The sequence below is a fragment of the Protopterus annectens genome, chromosome 11.part0 (genome assembly GCF_019279795.1).
Source record: "Protopterus annectens isolate FY-2018-M chromosome 11.part0, PAN1.0, whole genome shotgun sequence".
Taxonomy (NCBI): domain Eukaryota; kingdom Metazoa; phylum Chordata; order Ceratodontiformes; family Protopteridae; genus Protopterus; species Protopterus annectens.
Window position 1 is genome coordinate 558,456,975 of NC_056745.1, and position 20,145 is coordinate 558,477,119.

Sequence of the window (20,145 nt, forward strand, 5' to 3'; positions counted from 1 at the left end):
ATATATTTTTTTAAACCAAAAACATTGCTGAGAATTATCTTGGAGACTCCTCAGAGCTGTTAAGCATTATAGGTTCATAGGTTCATAGGTTCATACTAGGCTATCTGCCCTAGGGCATTTATAAGCCTAGCCAGAGTATGTTTGGCTTTCGCCACCCATTTTAAATTAATTTTGCTATGCCCTTTTTGAGGTTGGTATACTGTGCCTCTGTCTAACAGTGACACAGAAGTGATACCCGAGGTAAACCTATGATCTCCCATCCACTCATCAAGATTCCTCTTGAAGAGAGTCAATGAGGGACTCTGCCTAACCTGGACTGGGATTTTATTCCATAGTGAAGGGAGCCTCTGGGTTATGAATCTGTCCCTCCAGCATGTCCTATTTATTTCAGTGCTGAGGTTCAAGTCTCTCGAGCGTGTAGCTCGATGGGATTTGGATTTTTTGAGGTGCAGCATGTCCCTTAATTCGGGTTGGACATGGCCTTATACGTCAGGCACAGGTCACCTCTGAGCAGGCGGTATGCCACTGAGTAGAGCTGGAGTTTCTTTAACCAGGCAGCATATGGCATCTGTTTGAGCCCTTTGATCCTCTTGGTGAGGTACTTTTGGGGTCTTTCCAGTTGCTGCAGGTGTTTGGTAAGGTACATCCCAAAAGGGGCATTGTACTCGATTATGGGCCTGATGAGGGATGAGTAAAGAGGCACGATGACCTCCCCTAATCTAGATGTGAATCCCTTCATGATTAAGTGGGCTATATAAAATGTTTTTCTAACCACTTTGGCCACGTGGTTGTCAAATGTGAGATTGCTATCAACTTGGGTCCCCAGGTCCCTAATGACTTCTTCTGTACTTAATGGATTACCACCTATGTGGTAATTTGTGGGCACTTTGTTTTTGCCAAAGGGGATGACTATACACTTTTTGGCATTTAGCTTGAGGCCATGGCTCTGGCAACAGTTGTCTGTTTCTATGAGGCCCTTTTGGAGGATGCTTGTGTCGGCTGGAGAGTCGATTATGGCACCCAGTTTGCAGTCATCTGCGAACTTGGTCAGCCACAGTCCTTCTGTGTTGGCCTGTACCTCCAAGAAATATATACCAAACAAGAGAGGTCCCAGGACTGAGCCTTGTGGGACGCCACTTGTAACTGGTTTGGAGTCTGACATGGCTCCAGCAATTCTAACATTTGGGTTCTGTCCTTGAGCCAGTTTGCAACCCATCTAGTGACATAGGGGTTTATATTTAAGCTGGTGAGCTTATCTATAATGCCTGAGTGGGGTATTGTATCGAAGGCTTTTGCGAGGTCCAGATAGGCTGTGTGGACCACCTTCCCTTCGTCAAAGGCCTTGGTGACTGTTTCAAAGAAGTCAACCAGGTTTAAGAGGCAGGATCTGCCCTTAACAAAGCCAAACTGGGTAGGATCCAGTGTCTGTAGGTCCCCAGTATCTTTATTTATGAGGTCCATGATGATCCTTTCCATAGCTTTGCAGACCAAGCTAGTCAGGCTTATGGGGCGATAGTTTCCAGGGTCCGTTGAGGCACCACCTTTGTGGAGAGGGACCACTGTTGCTGTACGCCACTCTTTGGGTACATATCCTGTAGTAAGGCTGAGATTGAACAGTAGTTTTATGTTTGGGTTTAGCTCTTCTTGGAGTTCATGTAGGACACAGCCTGGGACACCGTCTGGTCCCATTGATGCTGTGTTTTTTGCTTTGGAGAGAGCGGCTCCCACCTGAGCATCTGAGATGTCGGGGGGGGGCAGCACTCTGCTGGGATAGATATTTGCCCTTTTGGTGGGGGGGGAGAGGTTTGCGCTGAACCTGTCAGCTAGGATGTTGGCAATGTCTGTGGGATCAGTGTATTTTTTGTCATTTTGGACTAATTCTGAGCATATCTGGGAATTCCCACCCAGGTTCCTAACATAACTAAAGAAAGCCTTGTGATTATCTTTAGTGTCCTGTGCAATTTTTCTCTCGAAGCTGGCCTTTGACGATTTTATGAGTGCCCTTAGTTTTTGCTAATACTGATCAGAGGTGCCTTCCCTTTTGGGATTTTGCTCTATCATGTAGTAGCTTCCTCCTTCTAGTGTATAGTTTGTTTATGGCTGGGGTCCACCAGACAGGTCGCCTGCCTTTGGAGGATTGGGTCTTGGTTTTATTTGGGATTGCATGATCCATGCATTCCTGAAGGTGTTCATAGAATGCATTTATAAAGGATTCTGCGGTCTGGGCAGATTTTCCACAGGCCGGGGCTTTGAAGGATTCCACCCGGTTTTGAGGAGTGTGAAATTTGCTTTAGAGAAGTTTTTCACTGTGGTTTTCTGGGCAGGGGTGGGGTCGGGATGTGAATATCCAGTGAGATCAGTTTATGGTCTGATCTTACCAGTGAGGGATACACTTCTGGTCTGGAGCATAGAGTCCCCATGTTGGTGATGATCAGGTCCAGTATGTTTTCCCCTCTTGTGGGAGTGGTAACAAGTTGTTCCATAGCATTTGAGTTTATGAATTCTAGGAACCTTTGGGCAAGGGTGTTGGAGCTAGAGTAATGCTCCCAATCTATGTTTGGGTAGTTGAAGTCGCCCAATATAATGGTGTTCGAGAGACCTTCATATTTTCCAGTGTTCTCAGGAAGGCCGAGTGGGGTTCCTGGGTTTGGGAGGGTGGTCTGTAGCAGGCTATAAACTGGAAGGCAGTTTTACTCACTGTTAGTTGCACATGGATAGTCTCTGATGCTTCGTGCTTTGCCACCAACCTGGAGGTGTGGGTATCTTTGATGAATATCGATACTAGGCCTCCTTTTGTGGTTCGGTCCAAGTTTTGGGGCCGAAAAGCATGGTATGAGGTATAACCTGATAGTGCTGGGGTGCTCTCGGGAGTCCTGAACCAGGTTTCTGTTACTGCACAGATATCGATGTTCTCCATGCTAAGGAGAGTTTCGAGTGCATGCATCTTGAGGTTTAGACTTCTAGCATTGAGTAGCATTACTCTTAGTTTCTTATCCCTTGTGATACCTATGGAGGTGGGTTTGTCTTTTGAGCCTTGCCTAAAAAAGGCACTATGGGGGTAGCAAGAGCCTTTGCCAATATCCGAAAGCCCAGGGTGACAGGTGCAAGCCGTCCCTAGCAAAGCATCGTGGCTTGTCGTGCATATCATCCCAAGCTGACAGGCATTGGATCCCCTTTGAATGACACCAATACTTAAGCCAATTGTTGAAATTGATCATCTTGTCTTCATATTGTGGCATCATTCTTGGTGAGGGTAAGATGCTACTCAAGGTCAGGGTCATACCAGCCTGGGCTACATGCTCAGAGAGCTCCTCTATGTCTCTTTTCATGTAGTCCAGGGAGGTATGCGTCTGAGGTCATTCACACCAGCATGGACAATGACTGAGTCATATTTGTACTTGCCTTGGAGTGACCTGAGTGCTTGTGTTATGTGGCGGATCCTAGCGCCAGACAGGCTGCTCACCGTGACCTTCTCCTTGTTCAGCCTGGTGAGTGGGACGGCAGTGTGCCTGACGATAGAGTCACCTATTACAAGTGTATCAGGTGTGTTTAGCCTTAAGGGCTGTGACTGTTCGGCACACTGGCTTTGTGAGATATGTGTTGCATGTGTTTTGTTTTGGGGTAGCGGTTGCTTGGGTGTCTGCTTTGGAGGTCTCTGCTGCTTAGGCAGATCTTTATTTAGAGCCTCCAGTATGTTTTGTGTGATTATGTGTTTGGTTTGCTGTCGTGGTAGGTCTATGTGAGACTGGAATTGTAGTGAGTGTGGTTTCCTTCTCCTCCTGACTGGTTATGCCAGTACTGAGTTGAGAGAGCTTAGCCTCCAGTTTGGCTATATGGTTGCATCTCTCACATGTGTTGGAATTTGTTGGGAGGAGGAGAGGGTTGTCTGTGTACATGAGGCAGTTGTAACATTGCCTCAAGATTCCCATATTCACCAGCTGGACCGGAGAGGAGCTTGACAACTGACCTTTGGACATGCTAGAATAATATTGGGAATTCCTTTATAATTGAAAACAAGGGCCAATGGGGAGCGAGGGTGTAGTGCTTTTAATTTTTAGTGCCGACTTATAATTGCTTTAGTGAGCAAGTGCCAGGTAACAAGTGCAATGTGTTACAGGTAACTTAAATGCAAAAACGACAAACAGTAACTTTCTTTCAAGCGAAGCAAGGAAATAAGTATAGTAAGCAATGCAGATATCACTAGGGATCCACAGAAGCGCTGAGCTGAGAAGCCGCGTTTTAGGTGGAATTAGCGTTCCAGGGAAATAACAAGCATACAAACAAAGCTAGATTCAGCAGGCCTGGATCTAGTCTATGCTACAGCAAACAAGGTGTACCAATTTCAGTAAGATACAGTTCAAATATTCAGGCACTATAAACCTCTAACCAGAAATTCCCAGCTCAGGTGTAATTATCGTCACTCTATCTCTGTTACCATAGCAACCTGGGAGCGTCTATTTCTGTTAGTGTGTCTGTGTACTGCATACCAGAGGCTTGCAGTGCACATGAAGTAAAGCTTCACTTCACTGTAACTTCAAGCCTAAATTCCCTCCCTTTCAGTGAGGCAGCATCCAGGAAAAGAACAGAGAGCAAACAGATAAAAAAAAAATAAAAAAACTCCCAACAAGCCACCACAACAACAGATTCTTCCAGCCTTCCCACCGCTCACTCAGTAAATGTATAAACAAACTATTCTCTGCCAAAATATCCCAAATCACAGTTTTATCCACCTCCTTCCCCTGGATCCAGGCTAAAACACCAAATGTCTCTTCCTAATACACAAGTATCAGTAAATATCAATCACAAGCAGCAAACCACAGCTTCCCAGAGATGAAAATGGCAACATACAACAGCTTTCAGACACAGCTGCATCCAGACACACCAGTCAGGCTTAATCAAACAGCACTCAAAGCTATAATACCTGCCATAACTGATATTAACTATGTTTAGACAGAATAATAATGACATTTGTACTAGCTGCCAGACACAGCTGCATCCACACACACCATATCAGGAGTGATCTAACAGCACTCATAGCTGTGATACCTGCCATAATTGATATTAACTATATTTAGACAGAATAATGATGACATCTGTACTAAAAGCTTGCTATTATTATTCAACTGGGATATACATGACATTTCTAAATCATACTTTAACTGAAGAAGGCAGTAGTCTCCATGACAGCATTTTGATGTTATGATATGATATGATGTTAATTTGTTACATTTGAGTCTGAACTCTGATGAATGGCACCTTGTTGAATTAGTTAATTAATTACTTGAAAATGGAGAAAATTACCAAGGAACTTGATGATTTGGAACAGTCTATTAAAACGGACGAAGGGTTTAACCTTGGCACCAATCAGAGCATTTATCGTAGCCTCCACATTCAGGTTAATACCATTTGTAATACTATTTTTATTCGAAAAGAAAATAAGTTGAAAAGAGATTTAAATTAATATGTTAAGGACAGAGTATATCCTTATTCCAGGGGGCATGACCAACAGGGGCGGAGCAATGACATCAGTAAAGATAAGGATGTGAGTTTTCACGGCGAGAACCATCAGGAAGGGCAAAATCAACAGTTAGATTCCTTAGTGAGCACCAAAAGAGAGTCCAGGCGGTCTGATTGTTTGCGGGACAAACCCGCTTCTTCATCCTCATCTTTTTCTGGGAAGGGCCGGCAAGAATATGTGACTCAGGGAGCGAGGCCCAAGGCCCCAAGGACAAAGAACAATTAATTACGGTGGTAACGCCAAGCCATTTGGCATGGACTAATTGTGAGCAGCAAGTAAGTTCTTTTTCTGGTAATGACATTATTTCAGGTAACTTGGATTGTTTGGGGAATAGTACGTTAACTCGCCTTGTTGGATCCTTTGGTACTGTGTTGCACTTATCGCCATTTAGTGACATTACGGATGGTATAAAGCGTGGCGAAACTTCATTGCCATGTACATTAGACTGTTTTCAACAAAGTGGGGATTGTTTCAATTATTTTTATTTATTTATTTATTTATTTTATTTTATTTTACATTTGTTGACCGGGCTAGTCTAGCTGGATACATGTCCATTTTCAGTAGAGGCCCAGGGAGAAAAGCTCCAAGAAAAACATATAAAAAGAAATATAAAAGTCATAACAGATCAAAATAAAAAAATACAATTGTAACAAGAAAATAATTTTTTTTTTGTACAAATACAATAGTCAGTGAGGATAACATTAGCAGTAAGCATCAATGGGTAATGTACAAGAGATGGTGCAATATCCAATATATACATACATTTTATTTGCAATAATATGGTATTTTGCTTCTTTAGGGTAAAATTATAAAGTTTCAGAATAATTATTAGTTTAAAAGGAAAAAAGTTAGTCAGGGTTAGTACAGAAGCATAGCCAGTGTGTCTTAAGAAATAGCTTTAGATTCTTTTTAAAGAGTGAAAGAGAAATGTGAGTTGTGAGTTCAGTGGGTAGTAAATTCCATAGCTTTCCTACAGAGTTGGAGTACAGGGAGTCACCTGATGAGTTATTGGATCTTGAAGTGCTGATCAGCAGTTTGTTTGAGGAGCGTAAGTTCTTGAGATTATTGTAAGGTGTAATGATGGTAGAGAATATTGGATTTTGGAGGGTTGATGCAGGGTCTTGTGGACAATGGCAAGCTGGTAAAATTGAAGATGGTTAAGAAATTCTAGCCAGTCTAGTTGTTTTAGGTTCAGACAGTGATGAGTTCTGAAAGGAGAGCCTGTAACAAATCTAGCAATATTATTATAGGATGTTGCCAGTTTGTTGAGGTTGTTTTTAGAAAGGTTAGTGTATATAGGGGAAGCATAGAGTAGAGTTGAGATTAAGTGGGTTCTGGCTATAGTGGTCCTAGCCACTGGTGTAAGAAAGGGCTTGATTCTGTAAAGGGATCCCTGTTTTTTGTTCACTGATTTTATTGTGCTGTTTATATGACTATCAAAGTTGAGGTTGTTGTCTATTGTTATTCCTAAGAGTTTAGTGGTTGTGTCGGGAGAAATAATAGTACCATCATTAGATGTGAGTGTGAGATGAATAGGGGTGGAGTTTCGGGTTGGTGTGAAGAGTAGCAGTTTAGTTTTTTGGGGGTTAAGGAGGAGGCAGCAGTTTGAGAACCATTGTTCTACAGTATTGAAAGCTTTTTGGGTAAGAGATTTAAGTTCAGTTTGAGAGGTGGCTGTACAGATAATAGTACAGTCATCTGCATATTGAATGGATTGTTAATTGAAGGTCATTAATATAAATGGAAAATAGGAGTGGGTCTAAAGTGGAGCCCTGTGGAACACCGAGGGAAATAGGAAAGTTATTAGAGAGTTTATTTTTCCAGAGTACAGCCTGTTGCCGGTTTTCAAGGTAGGATTTGAACCAATTCATGGCTAGGGGATTGAGTGACAGGATTTCAGTATGTGTAGGAGGAGTTGGTGATTAACCATATCAAAGGCTTTAGATAAATCAATGAAGACTACAGAGGAAAGAATATTATTGTTACGTTTTTTATTGATGCTGTCTGTGAAGGATAGAAGGGCAGTGGTGGTACTGTGGAAAGGTCTGAATCCATGTTGACAGTTGGCAAGTAAGTTGTTATGGAGAAGGTGGTTAAGTATTTGCTTATGGATGCATTTTTCCATTATTTTTGCAAGAGGAGATAGCAGAGCTATAGGACGAAAGTTAGAATAGTCATTGGAGTGTCCCCCTTTATGTAGTAGGATGATATGAGAAATTTTCCAGATGGATGGGATAGTTCCCTCACTTATGGTTCTGTTGATCAGAATAGAAATGGGGTAAGCAATGGCTTTAGCTCCTTTTTGTAAGAATTCTGCTGGGAGTTGGTCTGCTGATGGGGTGGGTAGGTTTTAATCTTTGGAGAAGGGAGCAAATGAAGGAAGTAGACACTGGTTGTAAATGAAATGGTGGGGGTGGGATAGTGGTAGAAGCAGGCAGATTTGAGGTATCAGGAGATAGATGGCTAGCAAGATTTTGGATAGTGTCAGTGAAGAAAGAATTGAAGGTATTAGCAGTTTGAGAGGGATTGTCAGGTTTGGAGCCAAGTGGGTTGGGAGTGATTGATTGACCTGGGTATAGAAGTTTGTTAACGCTAGTCCAAAACCTTTGTGGTTCCTTGTGGTAGGTTTGTTGTATTTGAAGGTAAAAGGTCTTTTTGTCTAACAGGATGGCTTTTTTGTATTATTTCTATGCTGTCTAAAGATTTGGTGATCTGAAGGATTTTTAGTAGAATGCCATTTTGCCCAGGATTTGTTTCTAAGAAGGATTTTTTGCCTAGTATTATTAGTGAGCCAAGTGAGTGGTTTAGTTTTATTTCTAACAGAGCATGATGGGGCGTGATGGTCCAGGATGGTTAGGAATGTAGAACTGAAGTAATCTACTGCTTCATTGAGTGGGAGAGATTTTAATGGTGACCAATTACATTGTTTGAGTTCAGTTTGGAAAAGTTCCGGGTTAAATTGCTTTTTGGTGCGTAGTGTTCTGTATGGAAAAGGGTTAGTGAATGGTCACTTAGGTCATCTGGGAGGGTTCCTGCTTTGTATGCTTCATGGGGACTATTAGTAAGTATCCAGTCCAAGGTACTTTCTTTGTTGTTGGGTCTATTAGTTCTGGTAGGGGAGTTAATAGTTTGTGAGAAGCCATAAAGGTTGATATGGGTGGTTGGGTGTGTACTACTACAGGTCTTCCAGTCTATATTAATGTCTCCTAGGACTAAGGTTTCTTGTGGGAGATTTATGGAAAGCCAGTTAAGGATATTCTCGAGTGTACTGATGTTATTTCCTGGAGGAAGGTATATACAGATAATATTTATGGCCTTATGTGTGTTGATTTTAAATTTAGAGATAAGTATTTCAGCACTATTGTCCGAAGGTGGGCTAAGATTTACAGTGCTAACTTGTAGCTCTGCTTTATAGAGGATTGCTACCCCTCCTCCCTTTTTGGCTGTGAGGTCTAGTCTAATGATATTGTAGCCTGGTGGGGTGACTTCATTGTCCTTAACAGTAGGTTTTAGCCAAGTTTCAGATAGGCATAAGATGTCAAATAGGTGGACATCTAAAAGGGCATGAAGTTGAGCAATTTTATTGCAAATGCTGCGTATATTGAGGTCAGCTATAGAGAGTGAGTTAGAAGGTTTGATAGGTGTTAGGGTACTAGTTTTATTTGGGTTGCAGTTTGGAGTGTTAAGGTTATAGTTTCGGCCAGGGTTAGGGTGAATGTCCCCATCTAGTATGGAGTGGAGGAGTGTTGTGTGTTTAGGGTTGAGAGGCTTACAATAATAGTCTATTCATTTTCTAGCATTTCGGTTAGTATACTTAATGTGAGCTAGTCTATGATATTTGGCTAGTAGGTAGCTGGGTTTGGATATGAAGTTAAGAAGGTTTGGATAGATAGTTAATGGTGGTGTGGAAGTGTGTTTGGAGGGGAAGAGAAGAGTAGAGTATAGTGGTTGTTCATAGGAGGTTAAGAGATAGGCAGTGGTTAGAGGAGGTAAGAGAGAGAGTAAGAATAATACTTGTAATTGGTGTGGGATAGTTGAAGTAGACATAGTATTTGAGAATTGGGAGAAAATGGGTGGTAGAGTTTTGTGAGCAGGTTAGGAGAGTTGTCAATAGGTAGGGTGTTGTAACAAGGAGGGATGAGAGGAGAGGTAACAGAGGGTGTGTTGAGATAATGGGGGTTGGGGGTGTTAATGATATGAGTAGCTTGATTGGAGTGAATGTGATGTAGGTGTGGCTATAGAGGATTAAATGTAGGACCACTGGGGGCGGGTGGGAATTGGGTCAGGGTAGGGGAGCTGTGTGAACCCGTAGGGTGAACGGAGTGGGTAGAGACACGAGAGTAGATTGTCAAGGATGACAATCAGTGAAGTATGAAATTTTAAGGACAAATCTGAAAGTAAGAGAATATAGAGGAATGTTGTGAGGCTGGCAGGAATAGAGTTAGATTGTATGAGGAGTAGAGTGTGATTAAAGATATTTTAGGTTGAGGGAGAGATGGTAAAACAGTGAGTCAGAAGAAAACTGGGAAGAGAGTTAGGGAGATATGGATAAGCAAGTGTGAAGAAACTAATGTTCAGAAGCTAATATAGAGGTGCCACCTAGTGGTCAGTTACTTTAATGCAGTAAAATAGGTCTCCTAAAGGGGATGTCAGGCCAGGGAGGAGGGGGAGATAAAACTAGTTAGAGATAAAGAGGGTATGAGCTAGAGGTACAGTTTATTTAAAATGTTAAATGGGGGGGGGGGGGGAGTTGGCTGCTGGCTAACCTGACTGTGAGGCTTGCTTACCTAGCAGTATCTATAACAAGTTATTATTATTACAGTTTACTAGAAGCTATAACAGCACATACTTTCACTGTCTCTTATCAAGGTAAGGTTTCCCAAGGAGCTGGTAGGTTAAATCTTAATGTTTGACGATTTCGGAGTTACAGGAACAGAAGGCTGATTCATGTAGAGAGAGAGAAAAAAAGGTAGTGAGGCAAACAATATGTGAGCTAGAGAGCAAGCAAAAGTTATCAAAGACACAGTAGCATGTTTTACCTCAGCAGGAATTCACAATACTCTGTTTATCAAAACATATGATTACAGTATATATCAGGTACTACTAGGAGTTCTAAAACCCCTTCATGACCCAGTCAAATGGCTAGGATAAAATCTGCATTTGCTTTTATAAAAAAAAATAATACACTAAAATATAGCTTTTACAGGGTCAGTGGACAACACTTTAAAATAAGCTAGTCCAAGCATAGGTAAAATAGACAGGCAGAGGTATTCAGGTAGTACTGCAAAAGTCTACAAGTGTGATATTAAGGTTTAAGCCTATGCAAAACAACTGGCCAAGATGATGAGATTCATTCATGTTCGCTTATTGATTTCACAACACACAATGTTTGTGGTGGAAGTAGTATAACTAATGAAAGTGAATATGCTATTTCTGATGCTTTAACTAATTATCTTATTGACTTCCATTGTATTTCTAATGTTTTGGGAGATAATGTTGGTAGTAAAAATTCGATGTATATTAGGACACCGATATTAGAGAATGCTGATATTAATAATGGGGAAATGTTGGCTGTATTGGTGGCTTGTCTTGAAAATCAGCAACAACAGAACATGAAAGGTATTGAGCCCGACATAATTACCAATACCAAGGGGGATTTTAAAATTTATAATTATTCCTGGGTGACTATTACTAAACAGCATGCTGATTTTTTGGCAAAAGGTTTTACCTTTGTTCCGTGTAGAGCTGGGAACCTTGTAGAATCTTTAATTGATTTAAGGAAGTATACCAGGAAATTGAACTTAAAAGTTTGGTTCAGTCAAGATGCTGATGGGGTAAACCAACCCAGGAAATTTTGTAAGAGGCCTAGTACATTTAATCCTCCTTTGAATAAAACTGTGGAGTTATTTGAGAGAATATGTGAAAAGGAAATTAGAAAAAGGATAATAGTAACAACATGGTTGACTATTCAAACCTGACTGAGGGGGAAAAACAGTTAATGTTTGAATTGATTAACGATTCAATGGTTAGATTTATGAAGCCTGACAAAGGGTAGGAGTGGTAGTTATGGATAGGGGAGACTATCTGAATGGCATGAACGATATATTACTTGATGCCTAGAAAGAAAGTTTTCTTAATGAGATAAAAGTAGCATTTAAGAAAATAGATCTCACCCTTGGTGACATGGTTTATCAGGCTCAAATTGACGTGGAAGAATACAATTTTTTGAGAAATGAATTTCCAAGGGTGCCAAATATCTGCGGCATCCCAAAAATCCACAAAGGGCTTGTAAATCCTAAATTTCAGCCTATTGTGGATGGCAAAAGGTCTAAAACATACTCCATTGCTAAATATTTAGATGATGAAATGCAGAAGGGGCTGTGTGTCTTTGATTATATAACCAAGGACTCATGGCAATTCATTAATAAATTAAATGGTATTAATTTAACAACTGATATGACCATGGTCACTGCTGATGTGGTGAATTTATTCACTGTAATTCCTCAAGATATAGATATTCAGTGGATGGAAAAACAGCTTACCAAGACTGGTCTTTTTTGTCAAGATGAAATCAACAAATTTAGTGTGCTTATGGATGAAGGGTGTGGCGATGGGGGCAGAATGTGCCCCCATATTCGCCAACCTCATTATGTCATATTGGGAGCAAGAGTATTTGTTCAACAGTCAATACAGGTCTAACATTGTATATTATACCCGTTTTTTGGATGATTTGTTCCTCATATGGAAAGGGACAGTTGACAGTTTGGAAGAATTCTTTACATACATTAATGACTCTGCTGATTTTTTACAATTCACTTATTTTTCAACAGGGACATGATAGTGTATTTGGATGTGCAATTGGAAATTGACTGGCATACTTTGGGTTTCAAGACTAAAATACATAGGAAGCCCACATTTTCCAACTCATATTTGGATAAAGGTCAATTGATGCGGGCTGCCAGAATGGTTAGTTCTGACGCTGATTTTTTGACAGAAATAAAATTCATTAGTCATATGTTCCAACAAGGGGGCTATCCTACTGATGTGGTGGATTAACTTAGCATTGAGGTAATTCACAATCGTGAACAAAGTGTGTATAGACCTATTTTAGGTTATGGGTTTGCCCTTAGAAATAAGTCTAAACATGGAAAAGCTCCTTATAATTCCACTTTTATTTTAACATTTAATGGTATGGCATATACCATTATGGATGTAATTAATGCTAATTGGAAAATTCTCCAGTTTGATGTTAATGTTGGTTCAAAAGTAGGAAAATATCCAACACGTGTTTAGGAGAGACAAATCCATCAAGAATATATTGGAAGGTATTAGACCTCCAAGGTTAATTAACAGGAAAGCAGGTAACTGTAATTGTAATTTAAGTATAATGTCACGTCACATTTAACAGTACATGGAAGTAACCAGGCAAGGAACAAACAAAACTCTATGCATGTCAGTTTATGACCACCTGGGAATGCAGAGCCAGTAAAAACACTCTTTTGCAGATGAAGACTAGGCCATTTGTTACGGCTGTGTCTTGATGGTTGATGTTTTAACCATTATGATGCACAGGTTACTTGAAGTGCTATATTGATATGCAATGATATGGCAGCACACTATTTATGCACATGATGAAATGTTACTGATAACAGGGATTTAGGTAGTCTGGAATTAAGCTTGGTGTAGTCCTTGTAAACTGGACTGTTTGACTGATATCTGCAATAGTCATTTTGTTTTGCATTTAACAAGGTCATAGCAGGTATTATGCAGAATTTAGCAGCCCCTTTTTTCACATTAGGACACTGCGCTGTTAGCAAATGCAGACCACAATAACTGTGTATGCGTAAACATGTATTTTGTTTATCAGTATTTCTTGCTGAGCAATCCATATAGTTTAAGCACAGTGTTATGAGGGACAGTCACTACCAGGACCAGTCTGCTGATTCCTTCAAGAAATGAAGGCCTTAAACACATGTGGAATCTTACAGGAAACAGTAGAATGATGACTTGTGAAAACCAGTTTCGGAAACTCTCAAGAAATGAAGGCAAATGAATTGACAGAACCTCTCAAGTAACATAGCCAAGGAGTACACCCCTCAGGCAGGTAAACAGCTCCCTCTCCCCCAGATCTGCAGGCTAGATGTATGTTTCAGGAACAAAAATGCTGACAGGAATTTCCAATGTAGGAAAAGGAAAAAAATCCACAATTTTTATTTATTTATTTACATTTGTTTACTGGGAAAGTCTGACTGAGCCAGAAGCCCATTTTCAGTAGAGGCCTAGGGAGAAAAGCTCCACAGAAATATAAGCAAAATACAATAATTAGTACAATAATATACATACAGTGAGATGCAGAATACACATCATCTAGTTAGTCAATACAAAGTAATATTCAATATAGTTTTCTAGTAGATGCAGGTTCAAAAAGAAAAACACACAAGCATTTCAGTGAAGATCACTGGGAGAAAAGTAAAATTAGTACTGTGTACATACTAAATAATAGTTATGAACAAATGAGATTTCCTTTATATATATTTTTGAGTAGTAACAAACACTAAAGAGAGGGAGAAAATGAGGTAAGGAGTGGACAGTGTGTTGAGACAGTTATAGATATCTTGTCAGTCAGGTTTGGCACAGGAGCAATGCCAGTTCTTGGATAGATGTTCAAATAGTAGTTGTTTGAAACTGGCAGATTTAGGTGTGTTTTGGAGGGTGTGGGGTAGATAGTTCCATAATTTAGCTATTTGATTTGAGAATAGGGCTTTACCACCATGAGTGTTGTTAGCTTTGTTTACTGTGAGAAAGTTTCTGTCTGCAGATCTTAGACTTCGTGGGCATGAGCAGGGAACAGTAAGTTCCTTGAGAGATGGGCAACTGTCAGGATGGAAGATGATACTGCTTGTGAATTGAAGTTAGTAGAGATGGAGAAGGTTAGGTAGCTCGAGTCAAATTAATTTATGTAGAGCAATACAATGATGGGTTTCGTGGGGAAGGTTGGCTGAGAAGCAGGCTATTTTGTTATAGCAAGTTTCCAATTTGATTAAGTCTGATTTTTTTAATTGGTAAAGAGGGGGAAAGCATACAGGAGTGTAGAGAGGAGAAAGATTCTGAATATGGCTAGTCTGGTATTGACAGTGAGGAAAGGCTTGCTTCTGTACAGTGAGCCAAGTTTGATGTGAACTTTTTTAATTGTGATGGCTATGTGTTGGTCAAATCTGAGTATGTTGTTGATTGTCATCGCAAAGAGTTTTGTATGCTCAACTGGTTGGATGACGGTGTTGTTTGCTGAGAGAATGGTGAAAGGAGGGGTGGTAAGTGATTGTTTGCTACTAGTAAATAGCATTAATTGTGTCTTTTTATGGTTGAGGATTAGCTGTGATTTACTTAGACATGTTTCTATATCATTAAAAGCTTGTTGAGCTACTGTTTGGAGGTTTGGTAAGGTATCTGCTGAGCAGATTAAAGATGAATCACCCGCATACTGAACAAACTTTAGCATGTGCTGTGAATGAAGCTAGATCATTAGAGAAGATGGTGAAAAGAAGGGGTCCTAGTATGGACCCTTGGGGGACTCCGGCCGAGACAGGAAGAAGTGGTGAGAGTTCGGATTTCCATCGTACTGCTTGCTGTCTGTCAGAAAGATAGCTTAGGAACCAGGAGAGGGAAGTCTTTGATAGGTTTACTGAGGCAAGAGTACTAAGGAGCTTCTGATGGGAGACAGTGCTGAATGCTTTTGACATGTCTAGGAAGACACAAGTCTTTTTTTTTCTTGTTCCCTGGACATTGATCTCTCCACACTTGAGCAGCTCAAAACAAATGAATCCTGGAACTGTCCATATGTCTTCAGAAGCAAAGATGGTCACTACTATAAAGTAAGAACTTGAAATGTTGGATTGTATTTTTTCACAAAATGTCACTGGGAATAACAAATCCTTTTTAATTTACATGAAGCTTATGATTATCTGTTATTATACTTAGGAAACATTTAAACATGTCATTCATAATTCAGGAGACTAATTTACAATTAGGTGTGTTCATTCAGACTTTCAGCATTGATTTAAACAGCGCACATGAATTTTTTTATTTACTTGCCCATAATACTATTTGCTGAATAGACTATTTCTTTTTCATATTTTTTACTGAAAAATTGCTGCTTTACTAACAAACTACATTTGTAAACCCAAAAAATTCTAATGTTTACAATAACAGATTCCCATAGAGATACTGTTAATCTGAAATGGAAACATACCCATGACACAATGCTATTTTCTAAAATCAGTTTTCCAGATGAGTTTTCTCTAGTATTCATTTTTTATCACATAATGCACAATCTTATTAATATTCATGGAAAGGTAGCATTTTATACAACCGCTTTAAAAAATGACTTTAGGGGTATCAGTGCTTGATAGTAACTTTTCATTTTTTTTGTTGTTGTTGTTTTATTATAATGCACCTCCCTTTGATCATAACACACAAACTACTATGTAAATCTCTTTAGCAGATTTAAGTAATACTCACGTCGAATTTTAGCTTACTTTCAATGACAATCAGTAATCATTTTTTCTTGACATTTGATATATGTCAATATGGTGACTTCATAAAATTAAAACATATTACTGTAAAATGTTTTCAGTTTTACTGCATGTTTGATTAGTTTTGAAGCATGACTACACAAAACTGTCTTGTGATGCAAGCATAAATATGGATATATACAATTTCAGCATCAGATTTTATCTATTTGACTTACAAGACTGCATTGTTTCATTATTGGACCCAACTACTCCTGGCCAGTGATACATAAATAATGTATACACATTTTTATTAGTGACAGTATTAAAAAGCAGTTATACACTATTATTTTGTTAAGAAACCAAGCAGTGTCTAGAATATAGAATAAATCAGAGTCCTTTTTCATTTTTTACATCTACTCATACTGAGTGACCATATCTATGTTTATAGTGACAGATATTATTTTACTGAAGCATAACATTCAGTAATGAATACAGAATTACCATCTCTATCCATTGTTGTTTAGCCCAACAGTCTGCCATTTGGTAGGTTATTAGATCTCAAGAAGCAAAGAAACTGGCAAAAGGTTATAAGATATAAAGGTAGGTGTCATTATTAATTTTTGTGTAACAGAAACCAGAGAAATAATATTCAAAACAGAGGTAAGAAGTAATATAACCCTAGGGAGTAATAATGAATCATCACAACAGCTTTCCTTTTTTCAAGGTCCTGAATGAAATACTTACTATATATTTAAATAAAATAAATGTTTTTTTTTTATTTTAGCGGTGAAGTACACATATGTATGCATACTGTTTTAACAATTGTAGCTTACTAAATGATATGTACGGCATACTTGTATAGTTAGCACATATAATCAACATAAATGACTAATGTCAGTTTACATTGTGAACACATTACAAAATTTTAAGAAGCTGTTTTACAACTCAGGATTTAACCTTTAAAATATAGTGTGCACTGACATGTTAGTTACTTGCTAAGAAGTCAATTTGACATGAACAAGTTTTGGCATTTATTTAAAGGGAACAGTCTTGCAGCTGACATCTGCTGAGGTATACATACACCTTTCAGCATTATTAAGGAGAAAGGTAGACATTTTAAATAACAGGACTGCTCTGACAGATGCAGCAACATCAGTACTGCAAATTCAGTTCTTTTTAAAACTCACAATCATGACATTCTAGCCTGATGCCATTTAAAATTAAGGAAATTTGTGACTTACATACTGCACAAATCACACTTCTTTCATACCTGAACCCAGTACAATAAGGACATCCACACTGCAACCTGTAGCGTCACTGGATTTATACATACATAATTTACACAATATCAGCACTGGCTGACTGAATCTGCTAGCTTACACCTGCTAGCCAGATATTTGGTACCTTTAATCCAGTCTTAACCTGGTTTACTTTACATACGTAACATCAATTGATTCTTTTTTCTTTTCTTTTTGCTATTGTTTTACTTTTTTTCTCATCTGCATTTTTTCTCAGTCAGAGCAAAATATGATGTTTACTCAGGAAGAGCAACAACACAATACCAATGCCACCAAAAGACACCCCCCCCCATACTTTTATGAGAATTGTCTTGTTACCTTATTGGAGGGTACAGGTGAAGTCTCCATCTTCTGAGATTTCAGTGGAACCTCCATATAATGTCATGGACATGATAATGTTAAGAAATTTCTTAACACTCTGACATTATTAGAAAAGCAGCAATTTCATTCTCCTGTTTGCAAATAGGGAAGCATCATTTCAAAACTATCATACTGTTAGCCTGAAAGAACGCTTAACTAGCAGTCTGAACCTTTGACCTTAACCTTTGACCTTTTCTGGCCAATTGTAACAGGTTGAGCTTATGTCATCTGACATATTTTTTTAAATAAAATATTCTTAACATTTTGAACAGTTTGTCTTAGATAAGATTTATCTAAAATAACACATAATATGCAGTCTAGAAGAGCACATTTATTAAAACAATATATGTTGACACATTTGGCTTTGCAAAAACACTGAACATGCATCTAAGACAAGTTACAGAGTACATATGTAAGCTTGTTCAGTTATTAAAGAAATCAAGAAACTCATATCTCAGCTCTACTGTGCAAATAAACAGTACTTATAGGTTAACTTAAACAAATAGTCTTATATAAAGAAAAATTGGGTAATACTAGAATAGCTATATTAAATAAGGATTGATATAGGGGTTGATGCCTAGCTTAATAAGTTTTTCCATGATTCCTGAGTGGGGAATAGTATCAAAGGCCTTGGCCAGATCAAAGTAGGCTGTATGAACCACCTTGCCTTCATCCACAGCTCTGGTGACTGACTCAAAGAAGTTGACCAATTTGAGCAGGCATGATCTACCCTTCACAAAACCAAACTGTGTGGGATCCAGAGTTTGGAGATTCCCTATATCCTTGTTTATTAGGTCCATGATGATGTGTTCCATAGCTTTACATATCAGACTCATCAGGCTAATGGGGTGATAGTTCCCAGGGTCTGTAGTCATTCCTCCTTTGTGGAGATGGATGACTGTAACAGTGCGCCATTCAGTAGGGACAAAGCCTGAGGTGAGGCTGTGATTAAACAGGGCACACAGATGAGGTGCCAGTTCACTCTGTAGTTCATGTAGAAGCCAGGGATATTGTCAGGTCCCACAGAAGCTGTATTCTTGGCCTTGGATAGTGCTGTTTTAACCTGTGCAGCATACTGGGTGCCTGACAATTGACTAGTATTGTTATTGGTCCTTTGGGGGAGAGAGGGATAAGGTTGGCATGGAAACTGTCGGCCAGTATATTGGCAATATCTGTTGGCTCGGTTTAGGAGGTACCATTGTGCAGTAACTCAAAGCAAATCTGGATATTGCCATGGAGATTCTTTACATAACTATAGAAGGCCTTGTGGTTGTCTTTACTATCTGCTGCATTTCTATTTTCATAGCTAGCTTTAGAGAATTTGATGAGGGATCTCAACTTTTTGTTGAGGCTGATAAGGAAGTTTTTTCAGTCTTGCAACTTCACCTTATTCTGCATCAGTTTCCTCCTTCTGTTGGCGAGTTTGTTTATGGCAGGAGACCACCAGATTGGCTTCCTTTTTTTAAAGGAGACCATCTTGGTTCTATTGGGTATGGCGAGATCCATGCATTTGTGTACATGTTCGTACAGTACATTGGTGTATGATTCAGTGGTCATGCAACTATTCTGCATTTGCATGGGTGCCGTGAAGTTAGCCACCTCTGTTTTAGGAGCCCAAAGTTGGGAGACATTTTACCGTTCAGTCATTATTTTAGGTGACATTAACCAATATGATTTCTTGTTCTAACTTCAACATAGAATAATAAATAAACTTGCTATGTCTATCTTTAAAGAAAGGTGTGACCTAGTTGGTATGATTAGAATATTTATGTACCGGAGGATAATAAATGAAGTCTAAATGCGATGCATATTTCAGAGAATGCAATTTACAAGAATAAAAAGACATACTATGATGCTAGAAAGAATATTTCATCAAAGAGAAGATCGCAGATGCATGGAATGGCGTTTCTGAGGAAGTTATACAGTCATAAATTGAATTAAAGAATACAAGTAATAGAAATAAATAAATGAAAATGGTGCATAGGAGTAAGTAAGATAATGCTTATGAAGCAGTTGATTTTTATTCACTGGGTAGTAGGTTAATGAACAGACTAGGCTGGCCAAGTGGTCATTTGCTACTGACAAATTTTGTTTCTGGATGTCTCTGATTTCAATAAACTTATTTTATTTATACCTTATGAGGAACACAGGAACAACACCATGCAAGCAATCAGAGGGACCATAAGAGGCATAGTCATATACACATTTAAACAGACACACTTAAAAGTTCTTGTCACCCTTTATGAGTACTTAATAGTGCCTGCCTCTCAAATCAAGCCAGGCCATACATGATACCACTGGTGTAAATTTGTGTTTACCCATTCAGTCATCAAGACTAGCCTTAAAGACACACAAAGTAGTACTTTGTTTAGCCTGTAGTAGCAATTCAATAGGCTGAGAATGCATAGAGTTAGTAAACCATCTCCCCAGTGAATCCTGTTTATTTTTGGTGTAAATT

The 20,145-nt window shown here is 39.1% G+C and overlaps 1 protein-coding gene across 1 annotated transcript in view; it reads left to right on the forward strand.

The window, feature by feature from the left end:
* The window catches only part of PTPRQ (protein tyrosine phosphatase receptor type Q), a 4,272,575-nt gene that overhangs the window by 3,508,278 nt on the left and 744,152 nt on the right, over positions 1–20,145 (forward strand). The window lies entirely within an intron of this gene.